At 46.4% G+C, this 23,295-nt stretch overlaps 1 protein-coding gene across 1 annotated transcript in view; it reads right to left on the minus strand.

The window, feature by feature from the left end:
- The window catches only part of LRIG1 (leucine rich repeats and immunoglobulin like domains 1), an 81,022-nt gene that overhangs the window by 52,853 nt on the left and 4,874 nt on the right, over positions 1-23,295 (minus strand).

The raw sequence follows: 23,295 nt of genomic DNA on the forward strand, positions 1-23,295 counted from the left end.
ACGCTTGGTTCCTCAACAACTCCCACCACTTTCCAGACAGACCAAACCTAGATCATACAATCCCATTTTACAGGCTATCTGAACATAGCCTTGCTGAAGCTCTGCTTTGCAGGACACACAGCTGGAACAAGGTGGTAAGAAAGCAATGCTGAAAGCCATGCACAAGACCCTTGCAATGCTCTGCAGCAGCATCACAACAGTAAAATCCCAACTGAGACATGCAGCATCAGCAAACTGCACACAGGTCCAGCCTGTGCTTGGGGATGCATCAGGAGAGCACAAATCAATTAGGACCAAGCAACTAATGATGTGGAAATTAACAAATGGCCCAATTAATATGATGTATGCCGTGCTGGAATGTTACTGTATGTAATCTGAAGAGGGAGGAGGCCAACTGACAGGCAGTAGCAACAAAAGCAACCACAAGGAGTTGCGAGGAAATTGAGGGGACCTGCTTTAATTTCGTCCCGCTCCACACCCTGCTCTATGATATTATCCTGGGTAACACTCAACCCTCCTGTCTCCTCTGCAGGGAGGTTACACCCTCTTACTGCACCTCTGAACACAACCCAAAAGATTCATGGTCTGATTTTAGATAAGCCCTCAAACATCCAGCTGCTTATTCAAACCACCAAGCCAGTCTGACTGGAAAACGGGCCAACCTTTCCCAGTTTGTGCATTTGCTTTGTGTAAAAGTTGTGCCCACAGCCCCCAGGCAGGTCGGAAGCCCCAGCAGAACCCATGTCCTGAGGTCCCTGAGTGCCAATCCCTGCACTGGGGGACTTGAGAGGTGACAGACCACAAGGAGAGCTGTGAGAAGGGCCCAAACCTGCCTCAAGTGCCCCACGCAGTAACACAGAGATTCAGGCCCACAGCGATGCTTCCAAGCACTAAGGCTTGACAGACGAAGTTACAAATGCCTCTTTTGAAATAAAAAGCAATTACTGATCATCTGCTCTCCTGCACTGCATTTATGGGATATGTTCAAAACATTCCCCTGCACACAGGTACTGTTCAGTAGCTCAGTGCATGCACTGTTTTCCAGCACTTCAGAGAAGCCCATGAAGGCACTCTGTACCATGCCTGAAATGTTCCATTTCCGCCAATACCTACTGTAAAGAAGGCCCTACAAATCAACAGCACAGGATTTCTTCAGCAGAATCTACCTTGAAGCTATATATGAGTGTAAAACCTAACCAAGCATCTAGTTTTAAAATATGTTGTCCTGTAAGCCCCTACTGTCTTTTAAAACACTCAAGAGACCTTTAAATCAATACCAGCCTACAGCAGATATCCATTTCACTATGAACTCAAAGGCATTTGTCTAAATAAAAGTCAAACTGCAGTTTAAACTCAGAGTGCGTTTGAAAGCCAAGTCCATATTCATAGCACAATTACGAATTAAAGTGCAATTTGCCCACAGATTACATTACTACTACTTTTTTTTTTTTTTTTTAAACCACACAGCAAAATCAGGTTGGAGCTTGTCCCTGTGTGATGTATAGGCAAAAGGAGAAAAAATACAGCAGGTAACGTCCTGCAGGACATTATATCCCATAGGCTCAATGCAGTAAGAATAAAGCAGGCACAGAAACACTGGTGACATACTGTAAGAAGGGAATACGTGTGGTGCTGGCACACTGTGCCAGAATCCATCAGTTTTAATGTGTTTCTATGCTTTCTATGCCACAAATTTTTTAAGGTAACGTATTTATCTTGAAAACATTCCTCTGCAATAAGCTAAGATGCTGCTCCACAGACCGAACACTGAGGATTGCAGGCACACTGATCATCTGTATGCTTGTCAAGGGAACTGATCCCTGGCTTACTCAATGCCCAAACACTGAGCAATGCTGATGTGACCTTCAACAGCTTAAAAGAGAAAAATGTAAGAATCTTAGCAGAATGAAGGATTCCATGGACTAACATCTTGCAAAGCAACTTTCTGATTATTGTTGTCGCCATTTGAGAAGTTTGAACATCAGAGTCATCAGCCCAGCAGCTAGCTCTCCAGATAGTACAGCTGTATTTCACCTGCTCCAACAAAAGAGACTTGCCAGTGCTCACTTCAGAAACACAGGTGAAACCTACTTTATATGCCTAAATCTTCAGTTCTGCCCACGCTACCCACTCCAACTTCCAGATATCCTCACCAAACACACAACACGCTGCTCAAAAATCAGTGGGGAAAATGAAAACTAGAAATATAGCATCAGTACAAGAAAAAAAGTTTTAAAAAATATTCAAGCTTGAAAATAGATAGATACACCAAAATAAACAGTTTACTCCAATGTCAACGTGCATTAAAATGCCCAGGAATTTGTCGCCTGAAGCATTAGCAAGCAAAAGACAAGTTTCCCAGAACTCAGATCTCCTAACTAGACAGTATTTGGCATGCCAGTCACAGCATGCAAATGGGAGAAAGAATTAACATGCTCTGATAGATAGATCATTGGGACTGGGAGTCAGGAAACCTCAGTCTATTCCTAGCCCTCTTAATCTCCTGCTGTGTGACTGGGTCATGTCACATCACCTCTCCAGAGCTTTTGTTTCTACAGCCACCCTTTGTCTGTCTTGTCTATTTAGACTGTAAATAAAATTGAGGTAGGTATTGTCTCGGTTTGCCCAATGCTGACAAAATGAGGCCTCAATCTTGGTTGGGCTCCAGTAATGCAAATACGGAAGAGAACTCAAAACTTAAGGTCATGGGTGCACACGATGCTCTCTGATCACAAAGCGCTGATCTCAAATGCAAGGCATCATGTGTAGCTGCAACATCCCCATTGGCTCGGCCAAGCATTCCAGCAGTGTGGGTGGATGGAGATGCCAAGCTCAGGGTTCTGCTGTCCTGTCACTGGAAATCATCACGCTCCTGCTCTGCCATAGCAAAGACCACTTTCCTCCCCACGGAGCCCCTCGGTCTGATTGATACAGTGCTGGGCTGTGCAGTTGAGCAGTGCCTCTCATTGGGCAAATATTTCTTCACCAGTGTTTTAAGAAGTTTTCTCCGAAGAGCCCTGGAAACCTGAGCCCAAAGCCCATCTTATGCTTCAGGGAAGCATCCTACAAGAATCAGAAGCCAACGGCAAAGACAGCAAAACAGCCATCAATTTGAGTGGTCTAATGGTCAGCTCCTTTTTTCCCATTTGAACAGAAGGTGGCACAAGGCTTGTGAGGTTTGTTGAGATATTTTATTTTGACTTAGTGGTACAAGAAATGCTCTATACATTATTGATCTATTATGTACATCAAGCATATAATTCCCTGTATTGCCTAAATCCAAAAACGTAGTGTTTTCCCTCCTCATATACACTGTCCCTGGTCAAGAACTAAGAACAAGTTAAATCAACATGGGAAGGGCCCTCTTCTGTCTATTTATCCCTTCAAATCTTTAAATAAGAAAGCAGTGTTTGCCTTTATTTGGCACTGTAGATCACTGAACACTGCAGAGGCTGAAAGGAATGCCTTGTTAAATAACCCGATACAGAGCCTGCCGTTAGACTACCTCCTCAAAGTAATAATGCTGTCACAAAACCATCATGCAGGCAAGAAGGAATCAGGCAGCTCCCTGACCTGACAGGTGCTGATCCTGCATCCCTGGCAAGGTGCTGGGAAGACTGGGAGTTCATGCACTGGTTTTGGTTCTGCTTTGGGAAGCTGGCCAATATGCAGTAAGCTACCTCTGTATTAAGAACAAGGTGCCTGGCTGGCTTGCCAGACAAAGAAATCAGCAGGCATGAGACTCCCAGTCCCTGCTCACCATGATGATGGCTGAGTTCTGCTCAGGGAGGTGGAAGTTTCCGACCCGCACGTCGAACCCATTCATCTGTCAGCATGGAAGATTATGTCAAAAGCGTTTCTGCACCTTTTGATGACAGGCAGAGGAGAAAAGGAGGATGGCTCGAAGTTCTGCCCCTGCCAACCGCAGCTTTCATTAAACACTTTGTCAACCATTGTCATAACACAACTTTTCATTGCGTCTGCACAAAAGGGAGCCGAGGGCCCAGAACAATCGAGCCCTGCAATAGAAATTCCTCTGGCTAATCTGTCGAAAGATAGCTGCCTAGTCTGCAGCTTACTGAATAGGCACCATCCTCTTCCCACATGTTTGTGGATGGCTTTACAGCACCAGCACGGAGGCCCCATGCACACTTCACTGGGTATGAAAAGCATGGCAGCAGCTGAATAAGCCTGGGGATGGGAGCTGGGGAAACAACAGGAGAAACACATTGCCTGTGCTTCAAGAATACAGCTGTGCACAGAAGAAAGCACGCATGAATTTCTCTTTTAAACAAGCTTTTCACTCCTGGAGAGATAGCAGGGTCCTCATGAGTGGTGACATGCAAGGCTTAACACTGAAGCACAAAGCAATCAGAGACTGCAGGGATTCAGTTGCTTGTATGAACCGTAAGGGCAGAAAGAAGCAACTTTAGTCCTTTTTTTCTTATATACACAGCAAGCCCCAAATCCACTTCTTTGAGCCAAGAGCAGCGAAATGTGGTCAGCGCCAGCTACCAAGCAGTGCATGGCACAGCAACGCCTTCCCCTATATGGGATTATTTGAGCCTCCTTAAAATGGAGTTGCAATGAGCCATCCACACTGAGTCAGAAGGAACTGTCACATCCAAAATGTGTGTAGTCCTTCACTGTCTTCAGAGGATTCTGCCAGGAGTCCTCGGGGAACCACTCACCCAACCTATTACAGTCAGTCCCACATGCCCTTCCAGTCCATCTGCTAAACTGGCAGCAAACCAAAGGTCTCCGAACCCTTTGCCTCAGTCACTCTACCCTCTGCTTCGCCTCTCTCAAGCAAGGACATCAAACAGAAATTCACCCTGGCCAAAGGCTTTGTTTTAGGGCCTGCACTCACGCTCACTCTGGTGAGCCCACTTGCTCAGGCCTTGCTTGTGCCCCAGCTCAAATTAGCAGCCGCAGCAGATTAGCTTGGGTTAACAGCACGCTCATATAAGGGGCTCTATGTGCAGAAGGGAGTCAACTTAAGGGCAACCCTCAAGCCATAATATGAGCTAATTTGACAGTGAAGACAAACTTTGAGAGGTCATCCAGACACCAAGAGAACTGCACCATGAATCACTCCAGTCATGACTAACAATGCTGTCTAAAGGAAATTCCTGCAGCATGATTACCAAAGAATCAATACCACACCGATTCCAGCAGATGCATGCAGTCATTAATGCAAAGAATACTAATTAAAACCACATCACTGAGAACCATTGTACCAGCCTATAGTTTAATATAACTTGTGGTTGAGAAGGCTGAAGGAACAAGGGAGCTCTCTTTAAATAACTTCAAATAACATCTTGGGCCCCGGCCTTTCCTCCTGCGCTCCCAACTGCTCCCAGTGCCTGGAGCAGAGAGATACCAGTGCCTGGAGGTCAGCTGGGCTGCTGTCATACCTTCACCACTGCTGAGCATCTCCTGGCAAAGCACTGGGTGACACCAAGTTGCAGCTGGGGGTTCCAAACTGCCCACAGCAAGGAGCTCACTTCTGCTCACTTGTCTCTTCTAAGAAGGGCACTGTTGGGTTATTTCAGGCCTTGCTTGGTTTATACAAATGTGTTTTCACAATGCCTCAGATGCTATCTCTTCCTATTTTAATAACCTTAACAAAACAACGAAAGGAGTTTTGGTTTTTTTTTTTTTTCATTTTCCAAGCCAAACTAAACAGTCTCCTTAAAACACCCCGAAAGTTTGAATCTTAAATAAAAAAAAAAGTCATTTTTGACTTAATCTATATAAACTGCACTGACATGGAGGTGTACTGCAAAGTAAACATGAAGCCCTTGATGTCTACAAGCCTGCCATGCTTTGGAGGCATTAGGAGAGAAGCAAGGATGCTCATTTCACATGCGACCTTGTGCTCATCCCCTCAATGAGAACAACAGTTCTTGTTATTTTGCGCCTCCAAGAAAGAAAGAAAGGAAAAGTCAGGTCTCAAGAAGTGATGTGGATGGCATCCTAGGCTGCTGCAGGGACAAGGACAGCATTTTCCTCCCTGCAGCCAGCACAAACCCAAACCAGCAGAAATTAGGGCAAGGCATCACAGGAGGGAAGGCGAGACAGCGTATTCCAAGTTCTCTCTGCTTCTGCAAAAAAAATAATAATAGCAGCAGCCACACAGCCTGCAGTTACTAAGGCTACCAAACTGCATTATGGTTGCATGTTCTCCTGCCCCACAGCAGACAGCCCAGTCAAAGGCAGTATTGTGTGCAAGGAGCAGGGGATGCTGCGAGGGTTAGAGCAGGCGGTGTTTAATTGCAGCAATTTTTCACTTTATTTGCTGTTTCTATTAAGCTGCTCTGCGTGAAGGAGATGCATTCTCTCCAAAACGTACCAAGCCATCAGCTGCAAGAATTGCCTTAGAGCAAAAAAATAAAATTCAAAGAGGGTTGGAGCATCTGAACAGAAACAACTGTATTTACTTCACCATAAAGCTATCCCGGTTAGCCAGCTGCGGCAGGTAAAGCAGTTGGAAGGAGAATTAGGATGTGGAAGTCTTTAACCCACAAATAAACTCCACCCTTCATCTGCCCAGATACCCACAGGGTTTGTTCGGGGTTCATTGTTTGCTTAATTAAAGTGCTGCTTATTCTCATGAGAAAGACGTGTCCTGAAAGCAGAGCTGGCAGTTCCCTGCCCTGCAGAAGGCAGAGCCACACATATCCGGCATGAGGGCTGCAGGCATCGTGTGTATGCCGGGTGCATGTGAACCAACTGCTCTGCTCCTTAGGTAAATCAATAAAGGCCATGACTCCTGCACTAACATTTCAATTAAGGTTCCCCACTGTGTATTCAACATACTAAACCAATTTATTGAGGATTAACAACTCTATAATTTACTGTATGCGTCTACCTTACAGGCACTGCTAAGCCTCCATTAACTGACAATAATACACAAGAGCTGCATTGATAGACCAGCATAAAGTGCAATTTACTGCTTCAAAAATTGCTACTTCTGCAGAGCTAATATTTTCACCTACAAGTTGCGTAATTTTTCACAAGTACGGCAGATAAACCGTGTTAAACCTTTGGCTTTTTCGGATGGCTGGAAGGACCAGCAGCATCACGTCCAGCTGCTGGCAGCCCAAACCTCCCACCACATGACTGTAAAATCCAGCTGTGGGTTACAGGTCGAGCACAGATGGAAAAGAGATAATTCACAAACTCCCTGAACGCTGTTCAGAAGTTTCCACGGTTTAAGAAAACATCCGAGGCCAACAATCATTCAATAATATCCAATAACCCATATTTTAAGATACATTTCCTACTAAAACACAGAATGGAAATGTGCTCTGAAACCACTCAGAATCCCCGAAGACGGGGGTTGTGTCTGTAAGCATTTCTGGCAAGCTTGCAAGTTTTTCCAGTGCTCTGACACCCCAATCTGTTTGTCAGAAGTGCTCATTCAGTAAATGCGTCCCTGAGCAGAGCACTGCAAATTGGGAGCAGCACCCACGGTGCTGGGGAAGGGTGAGCATCAAACCCACACTCAGTTTCTGGCACCTGCTGAAGTGCCTTACTTTGCAGAGCCCATTGCTCCAGCAGCACACAGCCACTTGTGCCTCCAGCTGCCACCAAAAGCCACTGCAGAGACAGTGCCCCACTCTGGTCAACTGCTCATGGCACAGGAGGGCAAGGGACCCCTGGCATCACTTCATTGCCTCACTCTGCTTCTAGCGAATAGTTAATCAGGAAGGGCCGATCTCCCCCCAAAAAACACACTCTCTTGGAAGAGGCACAAAGGAATATTTGTGTGCTGGTTAAAGCCAGTCAGGGAAAGAGGAAGGGAAAAAAAAGCCTTGCAAAAACAGCAGGCAGGTTTCTACCACAGCACGGGGGCTTGCCAGCCTGCATCGTTCCAGCACTGCTTCTCATCATCATCCTTGCTGGTACAGAAGAAAGAAGGATGCAAGGGCAATGAGGGAGGCACCTCCCAAAGAAGAGCCATGACTTCTGCTGTGCAGTCATCTCAGAAACATGTGCGCTGGGATTTTGCTTTGCAGCTCCTTACCAAAGTTCATCACGCTGCTCAAAGTCAAAGCAGCCAGCCAGCTCTGCAAACCACCCATCAGCACCAACACAACAGTATCACCACGTCCAGTCCCCAGTTCTCACCCAGTGCCAGCAATCCAGTCTCACATAACACTCAGCCAACTCTGCAACTTCCTACCATGGAGGTAAAATCCTTTCTGACTGCTCCTGCAAGTGGCATTGCAGCACTGTGCTCCTTGCTATGCCCCTCATGCAGTTTTTCAGCTTGAAGCCCAAGCCATTAAGGACACTTCCTGCAGTTTTCAGTGCCACAGGCTGAAATGAAGAGGCTGGGTGAAGCCAAAAATCTTGCACATTGAAAGAAATTATGTATACAACCCCAAAGGACTGGTAGAGGACCCTGCTGGCAGTGCTGCAGGTTGCACGGCCAGCTTTAAACCCCCAGAGGTGCAAAGAAAATACTGAAGCCTCTATTTGCAGTTTAAAAATAGCTCTTCTTTGTAACAGCAATTTAAGGGCAAAACATGCACATTTTAATCGAAAAAAAATTCTAAGTTGGTCATCTTAGCTAGAGCTGTGTGGTTAACACCAGCATTCACCCTCTCCTTTTGAGTAATCAATGTCCAAACATAATGCACTTTCATTCCAAGCACTTTTATATTGCCAATAAAGCACCAAGCAATTTAATGGATTTCTAACCCCAAATTGGAAGCTGTACTGCATCCAACTGACTCAATTTGCTCAGGCTTAGAGGAAGCTCTGGAACAAAACGCTAGAAATGAAACCACATGTACTGATAACATTACAGAAATAGATACACCAAGAAGCGAATGTTCTGTCCCTTTATTTTATCTGACCTCCAACCTGTTTTAATTGACCTTCAAGATGGAAAGACTGCATTTAAAAGAAACCATTTCCACCTAGATCAAGAGAAATGGAAGCCAAGCTATATATAATGCACTTGCTGCAAAACAAGGCAAATAAATCTACCATTAAACTACCTTTCACTTGACAATGAAAAGCTAGAAGAGACTTTCAAGTTAATTTACTCCATATTTTATGTCCTAAGCAGAGCTATTTTCTGGACAAACTTGCTTTCTTTCCACGTGACATGAACATAGCCAGGAGCTTCCCATATTGCCCTGCATCATGCCCTGTAACACTTGGTGGAGGAAGTTGGTTTGGCCAGCAGGAGGCTGAAGCAGCAGATGTCAAAAAGGGGCAGTGGTGCAACACAGAAGTTCCCAACTGGTGGTTCACAGCCACACACTCCCTGCCACTAGAAAGCCAGCCCTGACGCTAAGAGCAATCTACCAGAAGAAGCTTTCACACATCTTTTTGTGCAATTCCTTCATCAGTGTTTGTTGTTGGGACAGCAACAGAACACCTACCAAGATTCTGAAGCAAGTGAAGCTGGTACCCAAGTCTCAGCCTAAAGAGCATCATAAGGAAGCCGAAGGTGCTTATCTGGTGCTTCTTTTAATTGTCACATTTCTCATATAAAGCAGAATGACACAAAGGAATAACGTCTCCCTCAAATAGCTTGTGCATGTAAGTAACTGCACCTGTGAATTCAGGTAGTGAAACATTCAAGTAAACAGACATGGACACATCTGTATATGCAATGCTGCAGAGAGCAACACACCCACAGTCAGGTACGCAGACAAAGGCTTTATCAGCATAGTCTGGGACAGCTGAACAGTTTATAACAGTTGTGAAGGGTGCTAGTAAAAGTCTTTATTATACTCCTCCCCAGCATACAATGACATATCTTTCACAGAAGCACTGTTTTTAAGAACTTGGAGAGCTTTACGGTTTTTACTGGTGCTCTTCTCCAACCTCTCCCACTTAAAAAGCCAGATTTCTTCATTAGCACAACTCAGACTGTACAAAGACTCAGAGAGAGAGAACAAAAATTACAGCCAGCAAAATTTTGGAAAGCCCTTCCCACAAACCTGCTCCTCGCTCTGCAGCCGGCTATCCCAGGACCTGCCTGCACTAATAGAGCCTCGCTGGAAATGGGGGCTTTGGCACAGCCTTTGGTCACTTCACCATCCCTGGGGCACAGCAGGACTCCACAGCTTTTACCCCACATGCCCAGTGTGAGGCCTGAGCCCAGCTGCCCCCCCATCAGCCAAGCACCAGATCCAAGCACAGGCTGTGCCTTCAGATCAGAAGCTATTTCTTCATCTCCAAATGGCCATGACGTTACCTTGCTGGATAGCCCTTATTCATTATTCAGTGAACTGCCTCCGATTTGTGCAATTTTGCAGCTAAAAGCATGGCAGCTAATTCACAGCGAGGGCAGATGTTACTGAGGTTGAATCAAGGAACAAGCTCTCTCTTCTACAGATTTTTATTCTTTCCGTGTTGCAAAGGTTTAGAGGTATGGGAAGGGAACACTGCCCTAGTATGTTGCTACAGGAAGCAATTAACAACACAATCTCTTGCAGAACTGCTGGATTCCAAGGGAATCTGGATAAACTCATTTCATCTTCTTGTAACCATTATTACTGGCATCACGCTGTTCCACTTGGCACTCGAGACTGTACATTTTGCTGTATTTCCATCCCAACCTCTGCCCACCAGAAGGTGCTTACGTTCCAATGGAGGCTCCAGACCCGGCTTCCAGCACTGAGAACTCGTTCATCCAACAATCAGACCTGCAGCAAGATGTGAGAGAAAGCCAAACCCTTCCCTCTTCTGTTGAAGATGCCCCATGCAGGCACAACCCAAACCAGCCGCTATCTCAAAACTGCACTGATGGCTCTGGAAGTCAAAGGTCCTATAAGAATGAAACTCCACATGGGTGGCCGCATTGAAAACAGCAAAGCTAACACTACAATTAGGCCAGGAACAGAAATACTCTTTTATTTTATTTTATTTTATTTTATTTTTGCTCTTCTGAGTGGTCCTTGCAAGCCGGGCGTCCTGCCAGGATGCTCACAGGGCTCTGGGCATACTGGCTCTGCACTAGAACCATGCAATTCAAAGAAGTGGTTATTTAAAGAACAACGTGAATGCAGAAGGTGCTCATAAGGATTGTTGTTGTGCAGGGAGGGCCACAGCTGTGCCTACAGCTTCAAGAATTCCAAGCCTTCCCTTTTAGGAGCAGGTAAATTAATCTTTGGAGAGAATAAGGAAAGGGAATTGCTACTGTCTCCCTGAAGATGACCAAAAGAGTTCTTAGAGCTGGTGGTATCTTGCTCTGAGACAGAGAGGGGTGGAAAAGGGCAGAGCTTCACACACAAAAGAGATGAAGAAATCCTGAGCTGAACCATGCACCCAGCTGCATGAGAAGTGATGAATGTGACACAACTGAGACCAGAGGGTAAGAGCTCATCGCATGGCTAAACAAAACATAACAGAGAAACACCTACACAATTCACTACTGCAGCTGCAAAGCCACAGGCTTAACAGCAGTACAGAAAGTACAGTTCCGTATCGTCATCAGCTCCTTCCAGCACATGGGTTTGGATCCATCGAAGGAAAAGGGCAGCAGACTTTCCCATGTGAGCAACCCCACAGAGATGCCTCTCCTCCAGGTTCAGTCTTCTGGGTCCTTCCTAAAGTCAGGCAATGACAGCAGCATGACTTGGGCCTCAACCAGCAAGGCACAGCCACACACCCCAATATACCATCAGAATTCCACGCCTGGCTCTGCTACACCAACAAACGCCACATCAACAAGCACATTTTCCTCAATTTGTCACAGCTAGCCAGGTATGAAATAAAAAGCTTTCAGAATCTTCCAAATGCACAGGCTCTCCCCTCCAAAGACTTCAGCAAACCAATGAAAATTGTGTAAAAACAAACCATAGCACATTTTATAGGGGAAAATAACTTTGCTGCAACTGGAAACACATAACTTAGCTTTTCTCTAACAAAACGTACAGGAAATGGCTCTGCAAAAAGTTAACTGAGTGATACTGAGCTTTCTCCAGAGTGTCGTATAGGAAATAACACTGCAGCAACAACTGCCTGATTTAACCTTTTGTCCAGACTACACCACAGAGCCGTAGCACAGAGGTATCTGGCTGATGTTAACAATCCTCGGGTGCATTCTGCAGGAGGACGGCGGCACACAAAGCAGGTTATCACGCTCAGCAAAGCACCCCTGCCGTGGTCCAAAGCCCAGGCAGCCAATTGCTGATGGAAAACAGAATGTTACGATTTTCCCTTTCTGCAGCTAGCAGTTGGTTTTTATTTATGAAAGATATGGGGAGGTAATGCCCATCCTGAGGTGCAAAAAGCAGAGAGACATGCATCCCATGCATGCAGAACCATGCCTGACCTACAGAGCAGACACAGCAGGGAGCCCCATCCCTGCAGCACATCACACAGCAGCAGCCCAACTGCTGTGAGACACAGCACCTTGGGGTGGGAGCCACCGCCTCCACCATCACAGCGGGGGCTGCACCAGTGGCAGTGATCCCCCAGCAACACCGGAGCAGCACATCTGCCAAGAAATCTGGTGTCAATATTTGCCCGGAGCCTTGCAATCACAATTACATAAGCTAAGCCTGGCTGCCCTCCGGCCTTTCCCCCTGTTGCCCACATACACCAGCATGGAGAACACATTGCTGGAGTGAGTCTGCTTCTCAGCATTCCTCTCTCCTAGCCAAAAAGTGCTGTAGCATAAGGCATGCATTTCACCCACAGAATCCCCAGCACCTCACTCAGTCATCGCTCCGCATAAAATGTGCTGTCTGGGGGAGAAAAAGGCGAGGAAAAGAAATCAAAGTTCTCCCCATTCCCACAAAGCTTGAGTTCCCATGTAATTGCTGCAAGAAGCATTTTACCAGGACGGAGCTCCCCAGGAGCCATGGGACACGCTCACTGCCTGACCAGGTTAGCCAGCAGGAAAACATTTCCTTCAGCAAGCTTGACGCAACCACCAAAGTTGCTCCAAGATGAAATAAAACCGGGGCAAAAGCCAAAAAAACCTAGAGCAGGGACAAAACCTTCAGTGCAGGAGGCACACAATAAAATACTCCACACAGAACAGCACTGATTTTAATGCATCAAATTGGCTGCTGGGAGAGAAGCCAACTCACGGCCGTATCGCAGCTGGCCTCGGGAATGGCTCATGGCTGGGGGTGGCTTCTACAGCCCCACGCTGACGTGGAGTCACGTGAACACCATTACCTAAACTGCACCTTTTCCATGAACACCTCCTCTGGGATAAAGGTTCTCATTTTGCCCTACATAAAAACACCCTCCGCAGGTTTATAAGCTTTAATTGCTATGGGAGCACATAAAAAGTGTACAAATAAGTCTATTTAATGGTTACACATTAACTGTCATACACCTCCAGGCTTCTGTTATCCATAAATTTGCAAGATCAATAAACCCCTTATAAGCAAACTCAAAAAAAAAAAAAAGAAAAAAAAAGTAGTTGCTGCTGAAAATGTTCCGTTCCTATTTACTAATAACTTTGTTAACTTGGAAATTCTTACCTTTATCCAAAGCCTTCTGCTAGGGAAAAAGCTGTCTTTCAACACAAAGAAAAGGAATAAAAAATGCCTATTTCTCTCTTGCTCAGAATTGGACGTGTGCCCACAAGGTAATGCAAGAGCAGCGCCATGGCAGGCTGGGAAGGACTTGGCTACAGCAAAACGTGTGTGAGAGCCTGTAGAGGCAAAGCCCCTCCAAACCCAAGGAGAAAAGCCTCCAGGAAGCACCAGGATGCTCTGCGCAATTCTGGAGGAAGGCAAAAAGGATTTTGTTTGTCGTCCTGTACCTAATGGCACTCAGAGCACAGGGCAGCCCTGTTGCTTGGTTGCTGCAGTGCACTAAATGCCTGCTAAATTTTACACTGGGTGTACAGAGAAGCCCTGGAGTGCAGCACAGCGCTCAGAGCAGCGTGGGGAAGGGGAGAGGGCGAGCAAAAGCAAGGCAGGCAGCCTGAGAGTGATTAAGTGTTGATCAAATCCAACTATTTCATAAAGTTTCTGGTATGCCTGACTGGCTTCAACAGTCTCCACACTTTGCTGAGAAATCCCTGCGATGTTTATGAGAAGTCTGCAAATGGCTCTTTTGTCGCTGTTTCTCTTTTTATTATTCTTCTTTAAGAAAGAAAACACAAAGCCTGAAGCTGCTGGGACATCAAAACGCTGTCAAACCTCAGCTGCCCACCACCTCGTGCCGCCTGTCCTTTGGGGCATGGGTAAGGTACTGCCCTCTCCCTAATCTGACCCCTCTTTCCTGCTGTGCAAAGCCAAGCTGGACACAGTGCTGTCCCTTCCCTATAGTCGGGAGCACCAAATTTTGGGATCAAAGCTGTGCCAGCACTCAAGCCATGCCCAAACCCCACAACAACCCCACAACCTCCCCCCCCGCCCCAACCACACTCACTGAATCTCCATTGTAAACAGTGAGCACAGCCTGCATTTCAGGCCAAACAACACAGGGAGGCCCCTGGAAAGATGGAATCGCTTACTATCAGGAGGGAGGGAGATTATAGAGGTTATTTAAATTAAAAACAAACTAGACAAACAAATAAGCCTCATCCCCCCCAACCCCAGCCGCTGCTGCCTGCTCTGCACATGTTATCTGCAAACTGCGGGCAAAGCAACTTCCAGCTCCATGCTATTTCACAATCTGCTTGCTCTGAACCTTACACTACGTAAGGAATTAAACAAACATTTCCTCTTTTTCCTTCTTTGGGTGTCTGTTCCCCCCCCCACCCCCCTTCTTTCCAGGGCTGGGCTCTGAAGTCCAGCTCTATGGGGCCAAGGCATAGCCAGCACCTTCCCACCAGCCCCCAAATGCCCCAAACTTCCCCCAAAAGAGGCAGAGTTTGCACAGCAGCTTGTGATCGCACAGGTCGATCCATACAGCAAACAGACAGCCCTGTGCACTCCCAAAATACACCAAGGACAGCCACAGGGGAAAGGAAGGCGATACCAAAACACGATGTGGAGATAACAGGAAAACTTTGCAGAAGTCAATTAAAAAGGGAGTCAGCCCTAGAGACAGAAATCCTCAGGAAAGCAGGACTCCTTCCACACCGACTGCTTGCTATTACATGCAGCTGCAGCAGCAAACTGGCGAATAAAAGCCTTTGCCTCAATCCGCTCACATTTGCAACAGGTTTAAATTACAAATTTGGGTTTTATCTGGATTGCAGAAGATTGCGAGGGAAAGCTGGGAAGTGAGAGCATGGAACGAACCAAGGGGCCAAATGCTGGAGACCCAAGAGTCAGGTTGTTGGAGTTTTTTTTTTTGTGGTTGCTGCTATTTAATGGCAATGCCTAATTACAGTTTGGGATAAAGGAAGCTTTTGTTAACTACCTGCCCTCTCCCTCCCTCTGCACCTTCCCTCGGGGTTTTGAGATCACATGAAAAACACATCCTAAGCTCCTCGAGAGATTTTTCTGCACAGCCAAGGCTGACAAGACTTGACATTCCTGAAATGTTTAAATGGGAGGAGAGAGAGAAACAACATTTTTTCAAACCCGCTTTATACATTGTGCACAAGCAAAAACTGGCCCAGATCCAATTAAAAAAAAATACATATATATATATATATATACACACACACACACATATATATTTGCAAAATCATCTTAAATACTTCAAATGTTCTGGAAGGGAAACCTCTTCCAAAAGCACAGGGTCAGAAAAGCCAGCCTCAGAATTAAAAAGTTTAGCTAATGAACAGGCAGCAGACAAGAAACCCCATGTCAGCCAAATACCAGGAAAAGCACATTGCAATCAGCAGCTGTTTCATTAACTGATCCACACACTGGCTCATTTTGGATATTTTTCCAGACTGGAATCTTGCTTTGCCCAATGCTTCTGGACAGACCTGAGTGAAGAGCAGGGTCCTCACAGATAATTACAGCCTGTAATAAAAACCCGCTGTGGGTGATACAAGCCAGATGTGGGAACAACTGCACGTGCTCCAAAAGGTACCACTACCCAGACTGCCAGCTGCCAGCAGCCAGCACCTCAAAAACCGTGCCACAAACATCACTCAACAGCAGGCAGCGTGTCTGTGGCTGCAGAATGGTTACACGGAGCACTCCAGGTACCGCTGGCCAATTATTCTTTCTTGGTTTACTAGCCTAGGAATTCGGGCATCAAAAAGGACCGCTGTGCTCCACTTGTGCAATAAACTCCTTTCACCAGCATCACTTCACACTTCCCAGAGTGCAAAGTTCGTGCTGATATTGTTGGCTTTCTCACTTGCTGCTTTTTGGCACCAGTTTGCCTGCTTGGCTGTTCATTAATATACAATCAGTACCTTAAAGGCTTTGTTCCACAGGTCTAGCTAGGCTGTGAGCCGCCCTCCAGCAAGCACTGGTTTGTGGGGGACAAGCAACAAAAGCTATCTGCCGGAGTGCAAACGTGGTTAGATGTTAGGACACAAAATTAGGAAAAGCCCAAACCCTATATCCCTACCAATGAGTTTTAAAGAATAAAGGATTATCAATAACAACACAAATAGCATCCAGGAAAAACCTGGAAACAACGCAATTTACTCTCAACGTGCTTTACTCCTTTATGCACCAGTTACACTACAATATTTTTACCTTCCATTTGAGGAGAGGCTGAGAGAGATGGGGCTGCTCAGCATGCAGGCAAGGAGACTTACAGGATCTCATCAATGGCCAGAAACGCATGAAAGGAGGGTGCCAAGAGGATAGAGCCAAGCTCTTTTCAGTGGCGCCCAGTGCCAGGACATGAGGCAATGGGCACAAAGTACAAGAGGCAACGGGTGCTAAGTGGTACAGAGAAGGTTCCATCTGGACACCAGGAAGTACTTCTGTGTCACTCAGGGGACACAGAGCAGCAGGTTGTCCAGAGGTTGTGAGGTTTCCTTGGTGATCTCCAGGAGACGCTTGGATCTGATCCTGCTCTAATAGGCCATGCTGGAACAGAGGTTGGACCAGATGGACCAAGATATCCATGTCAGTCGTGTGATTTTCATACCACCTGCAGCACCACAAGGCATAGGTGACACAGCAAAGGCTGCCTATGTGCACCAACAATGAGAAAGCTGCCACAGTTTTGGTCAGCTAGCTCGGGTTGCCATGTAAAATCAGAAAAAAGTAAATCCCAGCTATTTTGTGATCTCTTATCTCCTGGCTTAGAACAGAGCAGTCTAACTGCATCTGCCGACACCATGCCTGCACAGAACACCCCAACAGCACGGGGCAAAGGAGGCAGCCACATTCAGCCCAGGCAGCACACAGCCCACTGTGTGCAGGCACACAGCGGGCTGCACCAAGCTCATATGTGAAGAAGTCATGCCCATCAACATGCCATACTGGTCCCAACCAATGGTACCAGCTCCAAATGTCCTCTCTAAAAACCAAGCCATTTTCCTTGTTTACTGGGCCCACTCAGCATCAGCAGTTGTCTTGCTCTCTAAACCAGCCTGGCAGCTCAGATGGGAACAGGCATGAAGAACTGACCCCAGCCTCCCCTAATACATTACTAAACCCTGCCTTATTTGTCTTCTCTGGGAGACTAAACACAGGTTATTAGTTCAATATAAAATTCTAAGTACACGCTTGAAAGACAGAGCACAAAAACAGAGTTTAATTGTTAAGAGCATTAAAAAAGCACTCTAGTTGTTTCAAGCTCTTTTATGCTGGTTTAAGAAGTTGAAGAAGTTTCTGTCCCAACTTTTCAAGATTTGCTTATGATGGAGATGAGCCCAAGTGGAAAATCAAAATCAAGGATCCTTGAATTCTGAGGGAACCTTTATCTGAGTTTGGATTCGTATCTGCACAGAGTGCAGTGCAGTCAAGTTTCCAGCCCTGTTTATCACTATCACCTTGTGCTCTCTACCCACCAACACAAGGTCATGACAAAGTCCCTACACAAGTCCCCAGATCCATAAATTGTTACAGATCTGGATTCACATCAGTGGGATTACACGAGATCAGCCAAACATGCACATGCCAGAGAGAGAGAAGACAACAAGGCTCTTTAAAACTCGAGAGTATTTTTCATTTATAAATAGTTTACATTTTTTGGATCTAGTGGTGGACAACTCGCTCAGTCTGTACGGAAACCAAAGAAATATCATGTGTGAGCACTAACCACAGCGTAACAGAGATAATAAACAACAGATGGGCAGCCATACGCAACAGGGCTGGTGCTTGTGGTAGGGGAGGCAAAGAAAAAGTAGTAAGAAAACCAGCAAGCATCACTCAGCCTGTGATGTTTCAGAGTTCTGGGGACCTGTTTCTCCAAGCCAGGCTACAAGAGTAATCTGAAAAACAGCTTGACCATGCAAGCAAAGCACCTGAGTGCTGCTGGGCTCCTGGGAGGCCTCCAGCCTTGTGGGCTTTGCCAAGAGAACCAAGCCAGGCGACAAGCCTCCTGCACAGCATCTGCCCTCGCAGCAAGTAAAACTAAAATGGATGCTGACATCTCCCTCATCCATGCTTTTACAAATGTTTTAGAGATTATGTCAAACAATATCCCATACTCCACACAATAGATAAGCGTTTAAAAGAAAGCAGGACAACTTGGTATTGCCAAGCAGAGAGACCTGGACCTGGAGCATCTCTACTGAAATTATCCTGCCAAGACCAATTTGATGCCTTTCCTTACCGCAAGGAATTCTGCAAGTATGCTGATAATGTTTAAGCATCAATATGTGTCCCTAGGTAAAAGAAAACAAAAAACACTCCAAAATACACTTTCCAGAATTTGCCAACATTTACCAGATGCAAGAGAATTCCCAGAGCACTCATCTGCCACAAGTGTGTAGGCACCAAATCACGAGCCTCAGCACCCACCTCCTCCTAAAAAAAGCCTACAGCCCGACACACTTGGCCGAACAAAGGTTTGTTCCCAATTATATTTCAGATTCTTCTAACAATAACTGCGTGGCGTCTGGCACCAGCACACCTGAGCCTTTGAAGCGGTTCTCAATTCCAGCAGGAAAAGGAGGGAGGACAAAAGGGGAATCAACCGGCAGTTTTGGTTCCAGTCAAACCACCATGCTGAAGAGACAACCTTAATACCATAATCCCTGAGCACACCAGAAATGTTTACAGTTAACAAAAAAAACCCACACAGGACAGCAACACGTTGGTGCTGCAAGATCTGGGCTAGGGGGGGCTTGTGATCAAATCTCTTCTTGACGTGCTTAGGCCAGCATCCTCATGGGGTCTAAATGGGGCTTGCAGGGCATGCAGGTACTTCTCTATCACTTATGTCAGTTAAGGATCTAAACCCCTTTTCACCTCATCGGCAAGAAGCATGTGAGAAATCAGTGCAGGGCAACAAGCCTCACTTTCAAAATGCATATCTTATCTGTTCTGTTCAAATAAGCACAGTGTGGTTTAACAGCAACAAGGTGGCAGAGCAGAACAGCTCCAAGAGGCGGAGGTTTTGATTGGAATGATGCTCATTTAAAAAAAAAAAAAAAAAAAAAGGGATAAAAACACCTTATTCATTTTCCCCAAGCTGAATCCAAGTCCTACCAACTCTTTTTGTTAGGCTGGGCAGTTTCTGGAAACATCTTCTGGCCCAAAACATTCCTAGAATTTCAAGAATCTGCTCCACAAATCTTGAGGCTGTTTTGCTCAGGAATGCTGACATGTGGGCAAAGGGAAATCAAACGGTTCCCTTGAACACTGCAGAAAACTTTAAAGTCTGCCCAAGCTGAAAAACGCAAGAGTCAAAACTCTGAAGGAAGTGTGGGTTTTCTGCTCAAAGGCAGCTGCATTTCAAATATCACCCAGAACATAATCTTCCAGCAAGAGAGCATGGCTGTGTCAGGACAGCTTGTGCTCCTAGTAAGGCTGGTGGCCTCCATGTGGTCCCCTCAAATCAGAACTGAAGTTGAAGCAAATAAATAAAACAGACTTCCAGATCAAGTTGTCTCAGCCTTTATGGAGCAGAGATGATTGTGCTGTGAGAAGCTCTTGGCAGAGCTGCTTCTCCCCAGACAAGATCCACCCACTTCCCAACACCTCATCAGCTCCAAACATGTAGGGCAGGCATGCATTTTGTCTTCTGCTCATGCAGCTCCGAGGATGACAGTCCTGGGTCACAAACGATAACTAAGGACTTGACTTAGAAAGAGTTGTGAGGATAACAGGGGTTTCTGGTCCTGCAAGTGCTTTTTTTATTGCCTATCATCCAGCATCATCAGGAGAACAGTTTCCTGAGGCTGAGAAGTTTCTCCAGTTGGCTGCAAAGCAGAGATACAAAGGACACATCTTACCACTGTAAGGCAGGCAGTTTTGTAACTGGTGGTCAGGATGCTGAGGAAACCAGAGAGGAAGTAATCGGAAATTGTTGGACAGGGAAACTTCCACATTTTGTATCCAAATGTGCAGCCCTGCAGCCTGCATGAATTGTTCTCTTATTTTAGCCATGTCTTTCACAAACAGAAAGCCTTGTGGTTTAATTAGCACATGCAGCCCAAGAACTGTAGCTGCCATCTCCTCCTCCACAAAGGTAGATTTTTGTTATTTTGACTTTTCAAGAAGTTGAATGTCAAGCTTGCACAGCTTCAACACGCACAGTCTGCTTCAGAACAAGCTGTGTGCTGGCATTACGACTTCTGCACAGGGAGCTGCACAACCTCACCTGAGAGCTGGCAGAGTGCTTGCAGCCAGAGGTGAAGCAAGCAGCAAGGGAGCCAGGCTGGGAGTACAGCAGCAGCTAACTGGGAGCACTGGTGCTGCAGGAAGGGAACTGCCATCTGGGGCTTTCAGTGAGGTGCTATGGAAAAACTGTCACAGTCCAAGGAAAACAAGAAGTGCGGGAGCTGGAGCACAGGCACCCCTGCCAGCTAAAAGGACAGCTCATAACGCTCTTGTAGAGCAGACCACAAAGTGCTAGCACTTGAGACACAAGTGCTGGAAGTAGACTGGGAGCAAGCAGCACAGCAGTAAACAGCTCAGGCTGCTATCCAGCATCACCCAGGGATGCCATGCTGCTGCACAGCTCTACCTTTTCCCTAGGGATACTGGTAAAGCCCAAGGAGCAGGACTGCGTGCCCAGCACATCTGCACATGCAGCAGTACTGCCGGGCTGGGAGGATGCAGGCACCCAGGGCGATTGCTCAATGCTCACAGGCTTGGAGGCACACACTCCTCTTCCTGGAAGCTCTCCTCCAAGCAGGGAGCAGAAAGTTGACAAAACTGTTCCCAGCTGTGGCCATGACCATCACAAAGTCTTGCTGCTTTGGCTGAAACACTTCCTGCTGCGGCTCCCAGTCACCTGGGCAGCGCTGCATGGAGGAACAACCATACTGGGCCCCAGCAAGGCCAGAATGCAGGCGGTATCACCGCTGCTAACTGCCTCAAAGAGGCCATTATAGAAGGTAGAGCTAGAGCCAACTGTTATTTGAAGTAGACAGCACAAACCGAACACGTTCTGCCATATCCATACAGCTTTCCATCCAAGCAAATCAACCCAATGACCAGCACACATCTCCACTGATAAGTTCAGTACGAATGAAATCAGAACTCCTGGAAAGGGTTCAATTCAACAAGACATCAAAAAGCCAAGTAGCTTCCTTGGGGAGCTGGGCTGAGCCCCACAGATAAATACATTTACCAGAAGTCCAGGAGCTGATCGCACTGACTGGAGAGGCAGCCAGCAGCTTCTTGTTCAGGAGGCCACCAACCAATGATGATATGCAAGACAAGAGCAATCAGGATGCAGGGTGAGGTCTCAGCTCTGCAGATCTCCTCCCACTCCAGGAGCTTCCTGCTCCTGTTCATACAGGAGAACTGAATCTGCCTGGCCACAATATTATGAAATTACGATAAGCCATTTCCTAACCTGCTAACAAGGAAAGCAAAGGTAATTCGTCTGCTCTTATGAATGCAGAGTCATCCAAGTCCTCTAAGTTCACCAATCTCAACAGCTTCTGGGCAGTGATCTGCTCAATGACAAAGGTTGGAGAGTGGGAAGCAGGACAAAGTTTACAGCTCTGTCAAACAAAAACAACTCTCACACACTTCCATACAAGAGAGGCCTAAACACGTGAATAAGATGTATATGTTTAATGCAGCACTTATGTGCCATATTTCAGAAGAAACCCAAAACGCGTTTGAAAGCCAAGAATTCTTACTTAAGACTTGTTGGGAGGAATGGAGTTGTTTACAGAGCAGCACAGAGAGGAACAGCACAAAAACATGTTTAGCAAAGCAAGAGTGGAAAGTACTGTGACATTTCAAAGTGAAACATCATATGGTTTGCTTAAATCTCCTACAAAAGGACAAATCTCTCCATTTTACCCTGTGTTGCTCTGAGTCTACTCCTGGTTCCAGAGGAGACAAAGGCTTCCTGGCAAGGTCAAACCAGGGCAAAAGGGGGGGTGAGAGGAAGCCCCAGATTTAATTTTTTTTCACTTATTTTAATATAAAGACCCATGCTAAAGGAAGGTGGCTAGTACTTTTCTGCAGCTCTTGAGCAATTGCCCAGCCAAGTATCACTTAAAATAAGCTCTGGAAAACTAAGCAAAGCTTTTCAGGACCGCTCATAACACCAGAGGAGGCAGAGCAAGCTTTCCCCATCTTCCCCCCAGTTCACAAACACAAAAAGGAGGACAGATAGGCAGCAATGTTTGGACAACTGGAACACATTTAGGGGGTGATTTTTCACAGGGCCTCCAGCCAGGCAGTTTCCTCTGATAGCCATTTTATTACCAGCAATACAATTTACAGACCAGCAGCTCCCCTACCCACAGGGATTGCTGCTGCACCAGTGCTGCCCAAGCACCGTGGGGAAGCCACCCATCAGCACAGCAAGCCTCGCAAGCAGGGAAAAGCCTGCTTAGATGCCAGCACTGATGGCTAATGCTAGGGCAGCAAGCACTGCAGCATAGAGACAAGTGTGCTCCATCCAGGTGGGCAGCCATCAGCAAGCACAGGCTTTGGGCAACTGCAAAAATACTGTGATGCCCCATTTGCATCTCTCTGCTGGAGGAAGCAACTGTCCAAATGCACCTGAGGGCCTGTCCTGCTTTTCTGCACTGAGCAAGGGCCTGCCAACTGGAGGAGGTGGTCTGGAGAGCAGTATCTCATTTCAGAGTTTCACAGCCAAATTTCCACTGAACTCAAGGTATGCATTTTCTAATCTGGAAGGATTCATCTAAAAATAGGCACCTTCACTGAAAGGGAAACGCTCTCAGTACACAGCTTGCACAGCGGATGAGTTCAAGAGCAAGGCATTTAAGACTACATCTCTGCAGATTTCCCAGCCTGCCACAGACCAGCTGGCTGCCTGTACTTCAGCCCCTGCTCAAACTGAAAATGCAATCAACAACCAAAGCACACCCAGCACAGCCTG

Source organism: Lagopus leucura, unplaced genomic scaffold, assembly GCF_019238085.1.
Source record: "Lagopus leucura isolate 7727_CA_CO unplaced genomic scaffold, USGS_WTPT01 Super-Scaffold_100028, whole genome shotgun sequence".
Classification (NCBI taxonomy): Eukaryota; Metazoa; Chordata; class Aves; order Galliformes; family Phasianidae; genus Lagopus; species Lagopus leucura.